Genomic DNA, 18268 nt, shown 5'->3' with positions numbered 1-18268 from the left:
GGAATTCAACTGCAGAGATGATAAATGGCCACCCACATGGGAGGAATCGGAATGAAGAGGAAGAGAAGTGGATGGATCGAAACGCTTTAGAGGTCGAAGGAACAGAACTTGATGGTAGATGGTAGAGGGGGAGGGAAGGGTCTAGGATGTCCCCGGTAGTAAGTGGGGGCAACTGTGTGGATGGCTCTGCCATTTCTTGAAATAGCAGCAGCAGAGGAGAAGGAGGAGCTCTGTGAGGAAGAGGAGGAGTTCGGTGTTGAGCATGCCGAGTTTTCCATGCTTATGTGACATCCAAGGGGACATAAACCATTCACAGTAGGATATACTGGTCAGGAGGTGGAGCTGATCGACCTTGACATGTGGATTTGGGACTTGCAGGAGATGCGAACTCTGTGTGAAGTGCTTAGAATGAATCCAGGTCTATAGTAAGCACTGTGGGAAGGTGAGCTGTTACAAAGGGTCACTGCAGTAGAGGGGACAGGGACATAAACCAATGCAAACATGCACTTGTGCTGAGCTGATGAAGAGAAACACAGGATGTTAAGAAGGTCGAACAGGGGAATTGGACACAATCCAGGGAGTCAGGGAGGGCTTCTTCCCCGAGGAACTATCTGGAGGATGAGCAGAGGAATTAGGCAGCAAGGGGAAGAGAGAACTCTTTAGGCGGAGGGAACAGCATACACCGAGCTCTGTAGAGAAGGGATTGCAGACACACGTAAGAAGCTATAGTTATTAAGGCTGAAGAAAACTAGCGAGCCTGAGCCTGAGGAAAGATAGGTCGCCTCTCTGAGAGAAGAGACTGGCAATGAACAAGGTCTTATTTCTAAGTCTAAAATTCTGGAGTTCTGTGATCCTTTTTTTCTTCTTCTAAGATCATACTAGGTGATGCTCTACATGTTCAGAAAAATTTTGCTGGTAAGAAAGTATAGAAATGATCCCTGAAAGGATAATCTTTCAGACCCTTTTAACTTCTCAGTTTTTTGTGGGTTTTTTTGTGTTTTTCTGAAGCTGGAAACGGTGAGAGACAGTCAGACAGACTCCCGCATGCGCCCGACCGGGATCCACCCGGCACGCCCACCACGGGGCGACGCTCTGCCCACCAGGGGGCGATGCTCTGCCCCTCTGGGGCGTTGCTCTGTTGCGACCAGAGCCACTCTAGCACCTGGGGCAGAGGCCAAGGAGCCATCCCCAGCGCCCGGGCCATCTTTGCTCCAATGGAGCCTCGGCTGCGGGAGGGGAAGAGAGAGACAGAGAGGAAGGAGAGGGCGAGGGGTGGAGAAGCAGATGGGCGCTTCTCCTGTGTGCCCTGGCCGGGAATCGAACCCGGGACCTCTGCACAACAGGCCGACGCTCTACCACTGAGCCAACCGGCCAGGGCCAACTTCTCAGTTTGAGACTTGTTTGGAGGTTCTAGCAGGGGAGCGCAGCTACTCGTATACCCTTGACCGAAGAACGGTCCTCTCCTCTAGCGGGGAAGGTCGTCCTCTTCGACCGAGCGCGCAGCTTCGGGAGGGACGCACATGGAGCGGTGAGGGAGGAAGGGGACACCCGCCTAGCCAGCCAGATCAGCCGAATCAACCCTGGCGATCAATGGGGTGACAGATGTCGCAGCCAGATCGCCCTCACATCCGAACTTCTCAGTTTTATAAAAAGAATTCTACAGAAAAGTTGCAAGAAAGGAATAATGACTTTTCATTAATCTCCACTAAGCTTCACCAATTGCTAAAATTTTGCCATATTTGCTTTTTTTTATCCACTATCTTCCTATCTACTTATCTACTAATTAATATACTACTATTACTGAACAATTAAAGAATAAGTTACAGACGTCATGACCATCATCCTTAAACAATTCAGCATGACACTGTCTTACATGACATTGTGATCAAATTCAGGACTGGGTCTGTGATCTAGAGTTCTGAGACTTTGTTAGAAATAGAGGACTTCTCAATGGCAAACCTATAGTGATTGCCTGCTGTGTGCCAGGTGTTGTCCTTTACACCGAGTATTCAGACTGAGAGAGTATGACGCACCAGTGGACAGGCAGATAGTTACATTGAAATGTGTAAAGAGCAATGGTAGACATATGCAGGATTTCCAGCGGGGTGTAGGGGAAAGAATTCTGGGCAGGGACTTTTAGTAGTCAACGGCTATCCATCCTCTTCTTTCTCACTAACAGGACCTCTGTATTGTCAGGGTTTTCAAAGTGCCCAACTCAAAAACAATATTCCCTAATTTCTTTTCTTTTCTTTTTTTTTTTTTTGGTATTTTTCTGAAGCTGGAAATGGGGAGAGACAGTCAGACAGACTCCCGCATGCGCCCGACCGGGATCCATCGACCCAGCACGCCCACCAGGGGTGACGCTCTGCCACCAGGGGGCGATGCTCTGCCCCTTCGGGGCATCGCTCTGCCGCGACCAGAGCCACTTCTAGCGCCTGGGGCAGAGGCCAAGGAGCCATCCCCAGCGCCTGGGCCATCTTTGCTCCAATGGAGCCTTGGCTGCGGGAGGGGAAGAGAGAGACAGAGAGGAAGGAGGGGGGTGGGGTGGAGAAGCAAATGGGCACTTCTCCTATGTGCCCTGGCCGGGAATCGAACCCGGGTCCCCCGCACGCCAGGCCGACGCTCTACCGCTGAGCCAAACGGCCAGGGCCACCTAATTTCTTTTTTTAAGAGAACAAAGATATATAAGCAGAAGTCATTGATTGGTATTTCTGGGAAAGCTTATTAAAGCAGCCAGCCCAGCTGAGAAACCCATACTTTGGCTCTTGTCCCTTCTCCTTCCTGATGCTAGGAATGTCATTGTGATAGCTAGAGTTGCAGCAGCCATATTGCAGCCATGAGGCAACATTAAAGATGGAAGCCAATTTTAGAAATGGTGGAACAGAAAGACAAAGGATCCTGGGTCATTGTTGACAAGAGAGAGTCACCATACCCACCCTGAGTTACCTACTTCAAATTCTTAAAGAGGAAAGAATTAACCATCTTACTTAACTCACCGTTAGTTAGGGTTTCTGTTACAGGTAGCTAAATCTAGTTCTAACTGATAAATCCCCTAATCCAGTCTTGGGGATCTAGGGACAATTACCATTCCCTACAGTTTATAAAGGACAAGTAGAAAACAAGTTGGGTAAATAAAAAAGGCTGCAGAGTATAGATTTTAGCTACAGAACAGCAGAGGCTACTGGATGGGTTTAAGTAGTGTCTCAGCATTACATTTTAGTTTTAGAAAGCAATAGAATAAAAGTCATCTCATCAATAGCTACAATGCAGGGAGGGGAAGACTGAAGTCAGGAAAATTTAGCATAAAAGACGATGTGACAATCTATGCAAGGAATACAACCCTGAAATAATGCTACACGACAGTGTTGAAAACCATGGCTCTGCTGACAGCAAGACCTGGGAGCCCATCTGGGCTTGGCCACTTATTCATTATAGGACCCAGAGCAAATGACTTCTTCTTCTTTTTTTTTTTGTATTTTTCTGAAGCAGGAAACGGGGAGAAACAGTCAGACAGACTCCCGCATACGCCTGACCGGGATCCACCCGGCACGCCCACCAGGGGTGATGCTCTGCCCACCAAGGGGGTGATGCTCTGCCCACCAGGGGTGACGCTCTGCCCACCAGGGGGCGATGCTTTGCCCCTCCGGGCGTCGCTCTGCTGCGACCACTCTAGCGCCTGGGGCAGAGGCCAAGGAGCCATCCCCAGCGCCTGGGCCATCTTTGCTCCAATGGAGACTCGGCTGCGGGAGGGGAAGAGAGAGACAGAGAGGAAGAAGGGGGTGGGGGTGGAGAAGCATATGGGTGCCTCTCCTGTGTGCCCTGGCCGGGAATCGAACCCGGGACTTCTGCATGCCAGGCCGTCGCTCTACCACTGAGCCAACCGGTCAGGGCGCAAATGACTTCTTAACAGCCTAGTTCCTTCCCTATGTCCACAAGATTGCTCAGAGAATTAAGTGAGGCTCATGTGCACAATGCTTAGAACAGTAGTACCTGACCCATAATAAGCACCCACGAAATTGCTGTTGAGTTCATGGCAATGAAAGATGGATTCCAGACAATGAGCTAGATAGAACCAGACAGCACTGACAGAATGCCAAAATCAGTTGCACGGTAGGAGGACTGAACAAAAGACAGAGAGGAGTTAAAAATATCTCCTAGATTCCTGTGGGAGAACCAATTTGGGGAGAAGGACACTGAGTTTATTTGCACCTGTGGAGTCGGCGATCTCTGGCTGTCCGCATGGAGATGACCTTCTGCGTGTTCTTCTGCGTGAGCAGATAGGGAGCTGGGTGAGGGTCTGAGCCGGAACAGCCTGGTGTGCAACGTCTGAAAATGGGGAGTGGGAGAGGAGAGTCAGAGCTTTCAAGTAAGGGCATAGACTGAAGACAAGAAGACCAAGAGGGAGCCCTGTGGCTGGTTCTGGTGGGCAGAAAGGAGCCAGCAAAAAAACTGAGGACAACTGGTTTCAAGGTCTTAGGAAAGCAGGGGCACTGTGCCAGGAAATTCAAGGGAGAGAGAACTTGCAGAAAGAATGGTCAGGAGCACAGATGTGTACTGAAAAACCACCAAATAAGGTCTGATAAACGGGCATTGGGTTGAAGGGCAAAGAGGTCCTTGGAGACCTCAGGGGTAACTGAGGGTGATCAGGGTCATTGTAACTCAGGCTGATCACGGGGCTGGAAGGCGGAGTGTAGTCATGGAGAGAGGGACAAGAATTAAGGATCAGGGGACAAGGTTTGTGTGAGAGTGAGGAGGGACTTATGCCGTGGGAGCTAATAAGGAGAAGAAGGAGAAATTGCTAAAACAGTCAGGAAAACAAGAAGTACAAACATGATCTGCCCTCAGCAGAACCCCAAAGTGGTCTCTGCTCCAGGCCAGAGAGTAGAAACTGGTCCACAGCAGTGAAGGAAGCCGGCGTAACCCCTGGGGAGGGGCTGCAGTTGTCAGGAAGACCTCCAGTCGGAGCTTCCATGGACAGAGAGAGGGTGGAGAGAAACAGAGGGAGGGAGTCAGAGAAGGCAAACAATCACCACCCTGAGCGTGCACGGGGGCCAGGCAGGTGCATGCCTCAGCAAGCTTCCTCACTGCAACCGCCTCTCCCCAGGGAGCACAGGAGGCTCTGGGTGCGGAGGACCTGGCCGGAGCCTTCGCTGGCCCTTCTGAGCCCGCTGGGACCCTTAATCACCAAGCTCCACCCCGTGAGGGACAGGAAGTGGGACCCGTGGAGCAGACCCAAGAAAGCAGCCTGAGGAGGGAGGGTGGACTGAAGGATTTTGAGTGCAGATGCAGAAGAGGGGCCGGTTAGGGCAGCAGGATCGGGCACCTGAAAGGGATTTTCCCTGAAGCTTGGCCCGCCCTCCCCACCCCTGCCCCAAGGGTCCTGGCCAAGCCGCTCCCACAACCAGAAGGCCTGGGAGCATCTCCCAGGAGGGGGCAGCAGCACCCCGTGGAAGCCTCTGCTCTGGCCTCTGCTGGGGCCAGCCTGGGGCAGCTGGGTCTAGTGACCGCCATGGAGCCATAACACCTTCCAGGGCCTCACTCCCGGGGGGAACATCCTCCCTAAGCCACGGTCCTGAGCCCCTGCACAGGGCAGGTGCTCGGTAAATGGGGTCATTATTGTTCATCTTCTCCACTGTCTCCCCCACCTCTCCCTCTCTCTGGCCAGGAAGCTCAGACTGGAGATTTTCCTGCCGATTTTTCAGCCAGTCTCCACTGGGCATTCGGGCTCCCCAGCACCCCCAGGGGGCACTTCTCACCCTCTGGGCACGTGCGTGGCAAAGACCCTGGCCCAGCTTTCTTCCTGCAGACATTAAGCTCCTGAGTCTTTTTCTAGCATCTTCCTCTCCCCTTTCTTCCATTTGTTTCCTCTTAGCTTCCACTCTGCAGGACACGAGTGGGGTGGCCTGCGGCTCGGCCAGGGAGGCCCGTGTGGAGCCCACCTATAGGAGCAGCCACAGAGACCCTCCCACAGGTCCCTGGCCCTGCCTCGGCTGGAAGCATCCAGTTTACCCCTGACGTCCCAGGGGCTCCGAGCGGCCGGGTCACACAAACACAGCTCGCCACATATCTGATGTGAAGGGAAAACAGAGTATCATTATTTTGCTTCAGAACTAATCTGGTCTTTCTCCTCGGAGTCCCACCCACTAGTTAGTGGAATGGGGCGGGTAAACTGAGTGTCCAATCCAGTTAAACACTGAGCTGATATTTTAAATCCTGCAGATAATGTTTGGTCTTTAGGAAAAACACTCAGCGTCTCTGATATATATCCCTGTTCTCTCTGCCTCCCGGGAGGGTACGGACTGCGGGGAACTTCTCCCCTCGTGGTACTCGGGGCACTGGGTTCTTCAGTCTCACGGAAGCCCTTGGAAGTGTGCCGTCACTGGTCTTTGGGGAGACGTCTTTGCTATGCCCGGTTCATGCCTGACCTCCTGGCCTCCAGTATTGAAAGTGTGGCTCCGTCTTCCAGCTGAGGCAGTGCTCCTGGTGACAGTTTGGTGACTCAGCCTCAGCTGGACCACAGTCCTAGCTCTTTCCACCGGCTCCCCAGTCTGTTAGCTGGGAAGCCACCTGCTCTTGAAACAGCAGGGCCCTTGGTGGGCCTGCTGGCTCCCTCTTCAGCATCTGCCCTCGGTGGGGCCGAGGGTGGTCCGAGGAGCTGAATCCAGGCCTCCGCCAGGCTGAGCACGCAGAGCGCCTTTTCTGTAGCTGGGCCCTGGGCCCTCCTGGCGCAGCTTGTGAACTGGCTTCCTCTCAGAATCCCAAAGACCACACTCACTCCTCTAACCCCGCCCCCTGCCCCACCTCTGCCCCCTGCAGGCCCAGTAATGAGGGCAGTAGGCAATTCTGCTGATCACTTGTTTCTTCTCTGTTCACTGCCTCTTCCTCCTCCTCCTCCTCCTCCTCCTCCTCCTCCTCCTCCTCCTCCTCCTCCTCCTCCTCCTTCTTCTTCTTCTCTCTCTCTCTCTCTCTTTCTCTCTTAATTCTCAGGTACGAAAATACGGTGAACTTTTCCTTAGTTCTATTTCCTCCTTTCTGACTCCCAGGAGCCCTGAGTGACTGGCTTTGGTCTCTTGCTCTGCGTATGGGAGAACTCTGAACTTTAGGCTTAGTCTTGATGTACTAAGAGAGGACAGAGAGGAATTTGGAAAATCCCTTCTCCAGATGATGGTCTGGCCTCTGAGGCTGGAGCTTTCTGCATAATCCTATTTTGAATGACCAAAACTGACCACTACCAGGGTCTCTCCTGGAATTCCTTTCAGCAATCTAAATCTGCACACACAGACCCCCCCACTGGCACCCAGTTGAGCAGAGGGACATCTAGGGTGACCCCAGAAGAATGGGAAGCAGAAGAGAAAAGCATCTCAGTGTCTTCACATGGAACTCCCCGCCTCCCTTGCCGCTTCCCTCTTCCTCTGACTGCTCTGTAAATGCCAGGTCTCCGTCCCTTTGGCGCACTTTCCCAAGGGGGTTGTTAGCCACATCTCCCCTGCAAGAAGCCAGACGGACACCCCTCGATTTCCCACCTGCGCTCACCACCTGAGCACAAGTCCTCTGCAGAGTCAGGTGCAGCCCGGGCCCGGGGCAGAGTTGCATGGCACCAGTCCTCTGATGTTCAGTATGCCTCTCCTACCACTGGGCTATTGCACGTGCCGTGGCCCCTGGCTGAACTTTCCATCATCTGATCTTTTTCTAGGCTCATCTCACTGTCTTCTCCTGTGTGAAGCCTTTCCTGACTCTCCTCAGTCCGTGCAACTTCTCCCTCTGACAGCCTGACCCACTCAGAGCCCCTCACGCCCTCCCTGTGTTGTAGCCATGTTTGCATTTCTCTCCCCGCTACACTGAAATCTCTCCGAAGGCAGAATGGTGTATCACTCAGCTATGTGTCTTCCAAGGGGCTGCGGGTTAAATTCAATTCAATATGATCAAAGTAGGTCCAAAGCACGTGAACTCACACAAACGATTTCTTTTCTATTTTGGCTTTAGTTTCCTCATTTGTTAAATAATTGAGTTGATTTCTATAATGTCTTAGATCATGCCCATCTTGGAGTTTTTACAATTACACCCATGCTCTTCTGTGACTCGTGTGTGCATGTGTGTGCATGTGTACGGTAGGAGGGGCCACCAGCTGGAGAGGCCAGGTGGAATATTTTAAGGGCTCAGGCTTTAGATTAGGACAATCTGAGTCCAAGGCTCTGGCATGAACCTGCTGGGTGATGTTGGGCATGCCACCTTCTCTGAGTTACATGACAAATAAGGAGGGTCATTCATCCACTCAATAAAGATCGACTGAGTGCCTACTGAGTGCATGCACTGGTTGGTGGCTGAGTGCCTACTGAGTGCATGCACTGTTTGGTGGCTGAGTGCCTACTGAGTGCATGCACTGGTTGGTGGCTGAGTGCCTACTGAGTGCATGCACTGTTTGGTGGCTGAGTGCCTACTGAGTGCATGCACTGGTTGGTGGCTGAGTGCCTACTGAGTGCATGCACTGGTTGGTAGCTGAGGATATGGAGTAAGTATGACACATCCCCTCTGTGTAGGAGTTCAGTGTCTCTTAGAAGGAGACAAAATGGCAAACAAGCCAGGGCCATCAAGTGTGGAGGTTCTCTATGGGAACTTAAGGTCAGAGCCCCCAGGACACAGAAGAGGGAGAAGTGGACAACAGCACCCAGGGATGAACCAGCTGCGAGGGGCTGAGGCGGACTTCCCCAGGGACACAGACCAGAGGACTGCACTCCTGGCACCGGGGGGTGGAGCAGAGAAGAGGTGTCGAGGCCATTCCTGTAATCGTGAGCTCCTTTGATCCAGGTTGATGAGGCCAAGGAATCTTGGATCCCAAATCCACTTCACGAGAGGTGGTCACGGCGGACATTTAGGCTGCTGGCCTGGGCCCTGAACCTGTTGGTTTCCCACCAGACCCCAGGCCCTTTGCTGGTGGCCTGCGAGTCATCTCCAGTACCTGAGGTGGCCCGGAGCCTCTGCTTCCCCTCATGACCCTTGCCCAGTTAGTCTTTCAGGGAAGAGCCATGTTTGGTAAAAGGCAGTTAGCTCTCCAAGAAGGGACCCCTCCTCCAAACACCCTGTTTGCTAGGTCCAGGGGAGACGTTGTTGGCACAGGGTCCACAGGAGTTTCCACCGAAGGACAGCTTGAAAAATAGCAGCGGCCGGAGGAAGCTGCTCAAACACCATCCATTTTGACACTTGGCAGGATTAGCAAAGCACCTTCTGCCTTGGAGAGCGGGAGAGCTTCCAGAATTCATCTGCCGGCAGAAAGGGAGGTTGAGCAAACAGGCATATTGTTTTCTCATAGCTGTCTCTCTTGTTAATGTTTGGCTGGCCAGCCGTGCATTTTTGGAGTGTTACATAGGCTTACACTCAGCCTTCATCAGAGAACAATTAGGATGAGTGTGGGGAGAGGCCAGAGGGTCAGGGACAACAGATGGGCCTCCACTTAAGCAGGTTAGAAGTTCATTGCTCCAGAGGAAGAAGACCCATCTTTGGTGGGAGCAGTAAGGGGCTGGATTGGAAGAGGCAGGATGGAAAGAAGGCCGAGGGCTTCTCCTTGCTGAAATATTCCTTTGGGACAAAGTCTCTATATCTTGGGAAGTTGGTTTAGTTTTCCACAGAGAAGCATCAGCAGCCCTGGCAGAGTCCAGAAGCCAGGGGCCTGGTGCCATACTAAAATAGCAGCTTCACTGTGTTTCCAATGGAGGGATTACTCCTTGGTGAGCGAGAGAGCTTTGAAACATCATTTGGAAGCAAACCACATTTTTTCCAAGAAAAAAAACAATTTTTTTTAAAAGGAAACTGCATGCTATGAGGTTGGGCTTAACTCCTGAGAGAAAGTAGTACGGGGACAGCCACTGGGTCTCTGCTGATGGAACCCACGCTTCTGGGTGAGGGTGAGTTTCCCTTCGGTGCAAGGTCAGCTAAAGTGCCTATAAAGGTAGACAGAGAATATTGTCTTCCAGAGGGGTTGGTTAAAGGATGAAAGTGCTAGTACGTGTGCAGAAAAGGACAAAGGATAGAGAATTGTATGTGTTAGCCTTTGCTGCATAACACACTGCTCTAAAACTCAGTGGCTGAAAACGACCACCATTTATTTAATTATGGCTCTGTGGGCCAGCAGTTAGGCCTGGGCTCAGCTGGGTGGTTCTTCTGCTCACCTCACCTGGGGTCATCTGGCCCCAGTCATTTGGCAGCCCAAAATGGGATGGGTAGTCTAAGACGGTCTTACTCACTTTTCTAGCAATTCCTGCTGGCTGTTAGCTGGGTCCTGCATCTCCAGAGACCAGACTCAGTGTCTTCATAAGGTGGCTGGGGTCCAAAAGAAGCAAGAGAGAGGAAAAGGCTCAACTTACCATCATTTTTCCAGTCTCTGCTTGTGTTGCGTTTGCCGTTCCATTAGCAAAAACAAGTCTCATGGCCAAGCTCCCAGTCAATGTGGGAGGGGACTGCCCCAGGGTGTGGATACAGGAAGGGAGCCCTGGCTCCTTTGGGAGCCATTACTGTAACTGTCTTCCCACAAGAAGGAAGTAAATGTGAGATGGAATCAAACACCCTAACCTCAGCGGGATGCAAGCCGTGCGAGTCAGAGTACATAGAAGCTCAAGTTGAGGGAAGGGAGACCAGAAAATCATCTTGTTGGGTTTTGGGGGGACAAACCTGCTATTTCCTGGGGATATTGGAGTATGGAGACACTTGGATTAGTAAGATTCAAATAACTCAAGTGGGTGTCATTTTTAGCATTGCATAAAATTTTATAACCTCTTCCTCAATATTTATAGATATATCCAACTATTTATAACCTGAAGTTCTTTAGCCCTCCCCAGCCTATGAGAAAGATGGCGGTGTAGCCATAGAATCTGAGCAGGAAAAGAGACGCCACTTCTGGTTTCTATCACAGAGGGAATTTCCCGGGTTTCTAGTACCGAAGAGTACCATCTGCTGTTGCCTGGTCCCCAGACTGAGTTTGGGGAGTATCAAAAAATAACTATGACCAGTCTGCTATTTTATACGCCTGGGCTGTTTTCCGAGGACTCTTGCTGTAAGATGGGCGAACTGGAGGAGAGCCCTGGAGATGATGTCCAGCCCAGGGGTCTGGAGGTGATCTGGCGCTGTGGTCAAGAGCATAGACTTTGGTCCTGGGCTCAGGGAAAGGACTTTTCCATATGCACACAAGGCTGCATTGTAGCTGGGAGCGTGGGTGATGCCAACACCAGACTCACAGCCCAGCCAGGCCAACCCTGGAGGGTCTTAGCAGCAGTATGGATCCGGAGAGTAAGGGAGGGCAGCAAGCAGAGAGACCAGTCACTGCAACAGTCCTGAGAGGTGATGGGTGGTGACTACCCAGTTCTGGGTCAAGGTTTCCCGCACAACCGCTGGAAGTAAGAAATGTTGTTTCGGAGAAGGAATGTCCTCCTGATTCTTCTAGTCTCTGTTATTCAAGTCTGACTGGGCTATCCTTCGTGCTCTCTGATAACCAGAGTCAGATCCTGAGGGCTGGGACTTCAAGCTACCTTGTTCACCACTTTATTCTGGGCTCCTGAGCATAGTAGGTGCTCAATAAACACTTGCTGAATGAGTGAACAAGTCAAATGGATTAATTAAAAATTCTATTATCAGTTTCATTTCCACAAAATCCTTCCCATTACTGTGAGCATATAGTATGAGGTTATAAACGCCAATTCATTTCATTTAAAAATACTTTTATAATACCAAGAAAACAATATTACAGAATAATTAGAAGTTCAAGGAGAAAAAATGACCCATAATTGCTACTTTCAAAGCAACCGTTATCATGCTGCATGCTTTCCTCACAGCCTTGCTCAAATGCGTGTATAATTTTACCCATTTGCATGTATCATATATATATGTATATATATAATGATATATATATCATTCCAATTTGTTTCTTCTTCTTTTTTTTTACAACAGAATATTATACCATAAGTATTCTGTGTTGCTTCCTAATCTGCATAATTATTGTGCATTATCACGTTGCATGGTCTTCAAATCAGGGCTCCACAAATTCAACTCCTGTCTCACCAGTGTCCCTCCTCTGTGGACTGTCTTACCAGTGCACACACGCAGGAAGTTCTCCCATCTTTAAATCAAGCTCTCCCTTTCCATACATTTCCTCTGGGACTCCGCCCCATGTCTCTGCTTCCTTTCATAGCAGAACTTCCCTCAAGTTCCATCTGTTTCCTATTCGCGGTCTCCCTTCTCCTCCCCCGCTTCCTACTGCACTCAAGCTTTTGTTCCCACCATTCCACAAATCGCTCTGATCGAGTCAACAATGACCTGAATGATACTAAACCGATTGGTCAGCTTCCAGACCTCACCTTACTCGACTTACCCACAGCATTCAACATTCTTATATGACAACCCTGCAGCCCCCTTTCTTGAATCCCTTTCTTCTCTTGAATTCCAAGAGAATTCTTCCTATTGCCTGGAATCCTCCTGCTCAGACTCTTCAAACTCCAGATGTTGGCATGTTCGGGAGCAGAGTCCACAGAGCTCGTCCTGCCTCCGTCCCTACACTCTCCAGTCCCTCGCCATTTCCCCCTCTCTCCTGCTATCTCTGGGTCATGAGAGTTCTCAACTCTACATCTCCAGCCCAGACATTTCCTCTGAACTGCAGACTCTTCCAACCAACTACCCACTTGCCATCACCACTTAAGATGACTAATGGACATCGCAACCTTAATGTGTCCATAAATTAAGCTCCTGACCCTCTCCTCCGACCCCCTCCTCCCACAGTCTCCCCCATCTGAGTATGTGGGAATCCGATCTTCCCAGTTACCCAGACCAAAGGCACTGTCTTCAATTCTTCTCTTTCCTTCCCACTCGACATCTAATCTGTCAACGAGTCCAATGGCACTACCTAATAAAACACGTGTAAAATCGAATGCTCCTGGTCCCGACTACTGGCTAAAGCCGCCATTCTATCGCATCTGAATGACCTCGCATGCATCCTAACCAACTTCATCTAGATTGGCCCCTACAGCTGATTCTCAATGCAACAGCCAGAGTGAGTTCCTGTTAATTTAAGTCATTGCGTGTCATTCCTCTGCTCCAAATGTTCCGGTAGCATGCTGCCTTGGTCTATTTGGGCTGGTAACAAAACATAGCAGACCCAATGGCTTAAAAATGCCAGAAATGTATTTCTCAGCACTCTGAAGGCTAGAAGTTGAAGATTAAGGTGCCAACATGGTCAGGTGATGGGCCACTTTTGGGTCATAGACTTCTCATTGTAGCATCACATGGTGGAAGGGGCAAGGAAGCTCTCTGGGGCCTTTTTTATTAGGGTGTTAACCCAGTGGGAGTCAACCTGGTCCCTACCACCCACTAGTGGGCGTTCCAGCTTTCATGGTGGGTGGTAGCGAAGCAACCAAAGTATAAATAAAAAGATAGATTTAACTATAGTAAGTTGTTTTATAAAGATTTATTTTGCCAAACTTAGCAAAAATCTGACATAAAGTACTTGGTAAGTAATTATTATTATATGCTTTAACTTGCTGTAACTCTGCTTTATAAATTTTATAAAATAAAGTTACTTCCCTACTTTATAAATCACCATTACTGTGGAACCGAAGGGCGGTTAGAAAATTTTACTACTAATAAAAGAGATACAAAAATGGGCAGTAGGTATAAAAAGGTTGACTACCCCTGTGTTAACCTAATTCATTAAGGCTCTGCTCTCATGACCTAATCACCTCCCAAAGGTCCCATGTCCTAATATAATTTCCTTGAGGGTTAGGATTTAGCATGTGAATTTGGAGGGCAAGCAAACATTTAGACCATAGCACATCTCATTGCACACAGAATGAAAGCCAAAGTCCTCACTATAGTCTGCAATGCCCTCCACATCTGACACCCTCACCTGGACATTGTCTCCTGTTCTCCTTCTCGCTTACTCCATTGCACTTAAACTGGCTTCCTTACTTCCCATCAAAAGCCATGTTTCTACCACAGGACCTTTGAACTTACTAATTTCTCTATCTGGATTGTTCTTTGAAGGGATATCTGATCCTCCAACTCCTTCCAGTATTTGTTCAAAATCAAGATCTTCCCCGACCCCTAGTGAAGAGTGCAGCCCAGTCCCTCTTGCTTGCTTTCTGTTTCTCTGTATGCTCTACCACACGCTTTACTTACTCTTTTTTTGTATTGTGGGCCTCTCCCTACTTGGTTCTAAGACCCCTGAGGACAGAGATTGTATCCTGTGCTTCCATTGCTATATACCCAATGCCTAGAACAGTGTCCAGCACATAATATCTGCTGAATGAATTGGTCTGAGATCTAGCATCCGAGAGGTAAAAGTCTCACACACACAACATGAGCAAACAGAGCATGACAGTGAAGAGCCTCTGTTGTTCGTCCATCACACAGTAATCCAGCCATTTCCAGCTGTCCATATGGTCAGCTGTGAGCTACTGGGTCAAGACTGTGTTCTATCGTGCCCACACTCTCTCTTTACAGCTTTACTGAGGTACAATCAACAAACAAAACTGTAATATATTTCAAGTGTACATCATGATATACACATATACTACGCCTGCACTCTTTCCACCCAGCCAGGGCCTGCAGCATATGAACTGCTTATTAAATATTTGTTGAGTTTGTTAAAAAGAAAAGAAAAGGGGCTTCTGAGTTTAGAGTCTGAAAGCACCACAACTGGCTTCATCTCTTTCCCAGTTTCACCGCAGGCCAGCTGTGTACTAAGTATATTCACTTATTTACTTAATCAGTCAACAAATGCAGCTTTGCAAAATCATGTGATTGCTACTATTATAAACAGCATTTCTCCAAAAGAAAATGCAAAGGCTGTTCCCCTACTGCTTTCCCTAGACGTGTTTTGGTTCCAAACAAAATCTTCAGTGCCCCATCCAATCAGCTCAAATCTCAAATGTACGGTCTGGCCGAGCACGGGGCATTTTTAGCACCCCATACGCTGCTCCAGAATTTTGGAGAGCATTTCCCTGCCGAAAGCCCTCCCCCACTCAATCTGTGCACTGTCGGCTGCTCACCACCCCAGCAGATGTGTGGTCACACACAATTAAGTGGGTGCAGGCCGTTACTGGACAGACGGCATGAAGTATGCACAAATGAGCCGACAGGCAAACAGTGGAAACCAGAGTGGTGAGCTGGCTGTGCCCATCCCAGCCCCTCGCAGAAGGCTGACCTTGCTCGCTTCCCTCATTGCCTAGTACTTCTGCATAGCAGTGGTAACCATCCAGCTAGTTATAATCCCTATAACTCACCCCACCCGTCACTGCTGGGCAACCATCCCTACCATCCATCTCCCAAACTGCATCATCCCAAACTGAAACTGTACTCATTAAACAATAACTTTCCATCCTCCCCTTCTCCCAGCCCCTGGTGAGCAACAGTCTTCTTTCTGTGTCTATTAATTTGACTGCTCTAGGGACCTCATATTAGTGGAATCACCCAATGTTTGTCCTTTTGTGTCTGGATTTTTTCACTTAGCAAGGTTCATCCATGTCATAACATGTGTCAGAATTCCATTCCTTTTTAAGGCTACATAATATTCCATTGTATGAACATATGACATTTTGTTTAACCACTCTTCTGTCAATGTTTCCATGTTTTGGCTACTGTGAATAATGGTGCTATGAACACTGGTGCACAGGTATCTACTTTCTATTCTTTTTCTCTCTGTGTCCTTTTATATTACAGGTTCCCTTTGGCACAAGGGCCAGCTCAGAGGCATCTCTCATCCGCTTTCAGAATAACTGTTCCTTCATTGGGACTTATTTCAGAAGGTCCCTTCCTGGGTCAATCAAGCACAGGTGGCCACGCCCTCCTCTGCACTTCCTCCCTCTCACACACTCTGCTCTCTCAGGCTTCCTTCATGGAAGCACAGCCCCTAGTGTCATTGTCTTCTTGCCTGGCTGAACGATATATAACTCAGTGGAAAGGGAGCTTCCCTTGTTCACCTTTTTCCAGCTAGCACGCCTAGCCCACTATCGGAGCTCCACAAACATTTAAGAACGAATATTGTAAGGACTGCCTCAGTGTTCCGCAGGCCAAACCTTTGTGGGGACTCAAAGAATATTCGTCATTATTGTCATTCATTGTCCATTTGTGCTAGGGGAAGACTCAACACAGAGATCTGACCTCGGAATTCTTTCCAGAGTCCTTGAGCCCAGAGGGTCTCTGAGGAGGTGGCTCACCACGGTCACACGTTCTGAAATGCTTGTCTATCTCCACAGCCCTGGGGAAAGGCTCAAGCCAGCTGAACTTCCCTTCACATCTGCCACCTGGCTGACTCATACCTTCCTTCTACTTGGGCCCAAGGCTGAGGACCTGGGAGCAGAGTGAGCTTCAGAGTTTGAACAAACTCTCGCCTTCAGAATTAGAAAGCATGCTCTCAGCTCTGTGAAAAGGACTCTTCTACGGACAAAACGAATGTAGTAGTTACAGGAGGGCCACGGCAAACCTCAAAGACAGGTCTTAGCTCCTCAGCCACTCTCCTCGTCCCCCTTTTCCTGCTCTGCTCCCTCCCCACAGCTCTGCCTTTCGTTTCTGAACAACCTCGTGTGCACTCTTGGCCTTTCCCTTGCTTAAGGTCTTGACTCTCGAAAAAGGAGAAAGTATTTCACCCACCTTGGATGATGATATATTCAACACATCCCAGTGCCTGACATTTCTGTGTTCACCCAGTCATTCCTCCCCTTAGCCTCTTGTCTTCAGGCTGAAGGAGCCCAGGGACCTGAGGGGGAGCGATGGCAGGGGCATGCTCCCTCCCTGAGCTGGCAAAGCCCGTGCTCATGTGGGGGGCATACACCTCCGACGAAATTTCATTCCCTTCCTACAAAAGTTCAAGTGCTATATAGTCCAGCCTGCTTTGAATCTGGAATGTATTAAGGAGCCAATAAATGGGCCCCTTGGGTAACTTAACTCCTCCCCATGCCATATTTAACCTCTAAAATATTGGGACCAACCCCACAGCCATGCTTCAGCCCACAAAGAGCACCTGAGAAGCTCTTTCTTGTATTTTGTCCCCACTGCTTTCTAGCCCCTTGAACTCTGAGATTTCTCTCTTGCCCTTTCCACTATAGTCTGCAATGTGCCCCTTCTTAGGGTTCAACCACTACCTATTTCACCAACTGACAGATGGGGAACAGAAGGGACCAGGGGTCTTGCAGGTGGAAGGAGAGGAGTAAAAATTTAAGATGAACATCTGTTCTGATTATGGACTCTCTTTAAAAATATTCCAGGTATGTCTCCAGATGCACAAGCAAAATGGCTCGCAGAGTTTTAGCCCCTAAGCATGGCATAAAGAGAGTCTTCTTCAGTAACGTTATAACAAAGTTCAATTCCCTCAGCCTTGAAGGCAACCGTTCCAGAGGAGAAGCAAAGCCCATCCCCTCCACAGTGAATATAAATAAAGGAAGACAGGTCACCTAAGAGACCTCTGCAAGAATTGGGAAGCCCTGACTTAAGTCAGTGGCTCTTGGCTTCAGACCTAGATAATTGGGTGGCTAGCTTAGAAAAGCTAGAGCAGGTTTCAGGTCAAAGGAATGACCAGCTGGGCTATGTAGAGTCTGGGGTGGTACCATCAACCCTCACCTGTTTCCTATCTGGACATGCACATCTGCTTTTGTGCCCTTGGGTATGCTTTATGCACTGTAGTGTTGAGAGCAAACTGATCAGATCCAATCAAGGGATTCTCGGTCCTCTTAACTATGGTCTGAAGTCTTTGATGTGCCCTACTGTACCTCACATGCATTGAGCTTGCCCATGCTCCAGTTTGTTTACTCACAGTCAGTCTATTTCGGCTGACAGAGACCTGAGAGAGGGTAGGGAGTGTGTCTGTCTTGTTCTTAACCTCATCTGTAATACCTGTTGCATAGTTGGTTCTAGAAAGAGAAGTTAGGGAAGGGAAGGGGAGAAAGAGAGAAAGAGAAGAAAAAGAAGAGGAGGAGGAAGGGGAGAAGAAGAGAAGAGGAGAAGGAGGAAAAGAGGAAAAAGAACAAGAAGAACGATAAGGAAAAGACGAAGAGAGAAGGAGAAGGCAGCATATCATTCAACTGGAGATTTGAGCAGAAAATTTGAGCTATAAATTTGGGAACACTACCATAAAGAAGGTAAATGAAGAAATAGAAGTAAATTAGTTTACATAAAGTGAGAAAACTTGGGGAACAATGACATTTCACGTGGCCACATGAGTGGGGAAGGGTAAGCACCCCTGAAGGAAGCTGGCTGGGAAGGAGCTGCTCATGGCATAGACAGGGAAACAGCTGAG

At 49.3% G+C, this 18268-nt stretch overlaps 1 non-coding gene across 1 annotated transcript; it reads right to left on the bottom strand.

Annotated features, from left to right (window-relative positions):
- Positions 1-1302: 1302 nt before the first annotated feature.
- Positions 1303-1378, bottom strand: TRNAN-GUU (transfer RNA asparagine (anticodon GUU)). Its single transcript has one exon. It is a non-coding gene; the product is annotated as a tRNA-Asn (tRNA).
- Between the last annotated feature and the right edge of the window lie 16890 nt (positions 1379-18268).

Source organism: Saccopteryx bilineata, chromosome 5 (assembly GCF_036850765.1).
Source record: "Saccopteryx bilineata isolate mSacBil1 chromosome 5, mSacBil1_pri_phased_curated, whole genome shotgun sequence".
NCBI classification, from domain to species: domain Eukaryota; kingdom Metazoa; phylum Chordata; class Mammalia; order Chiroptera; family Emballonuridae; genus Saccopteryx; species Saccopteryx bilineata.
The sequence above is the reverse complement of the archived record's forward strand: the minus strand, read 5'-3'. Positions and strand labels throughout refer to the sequence as shown.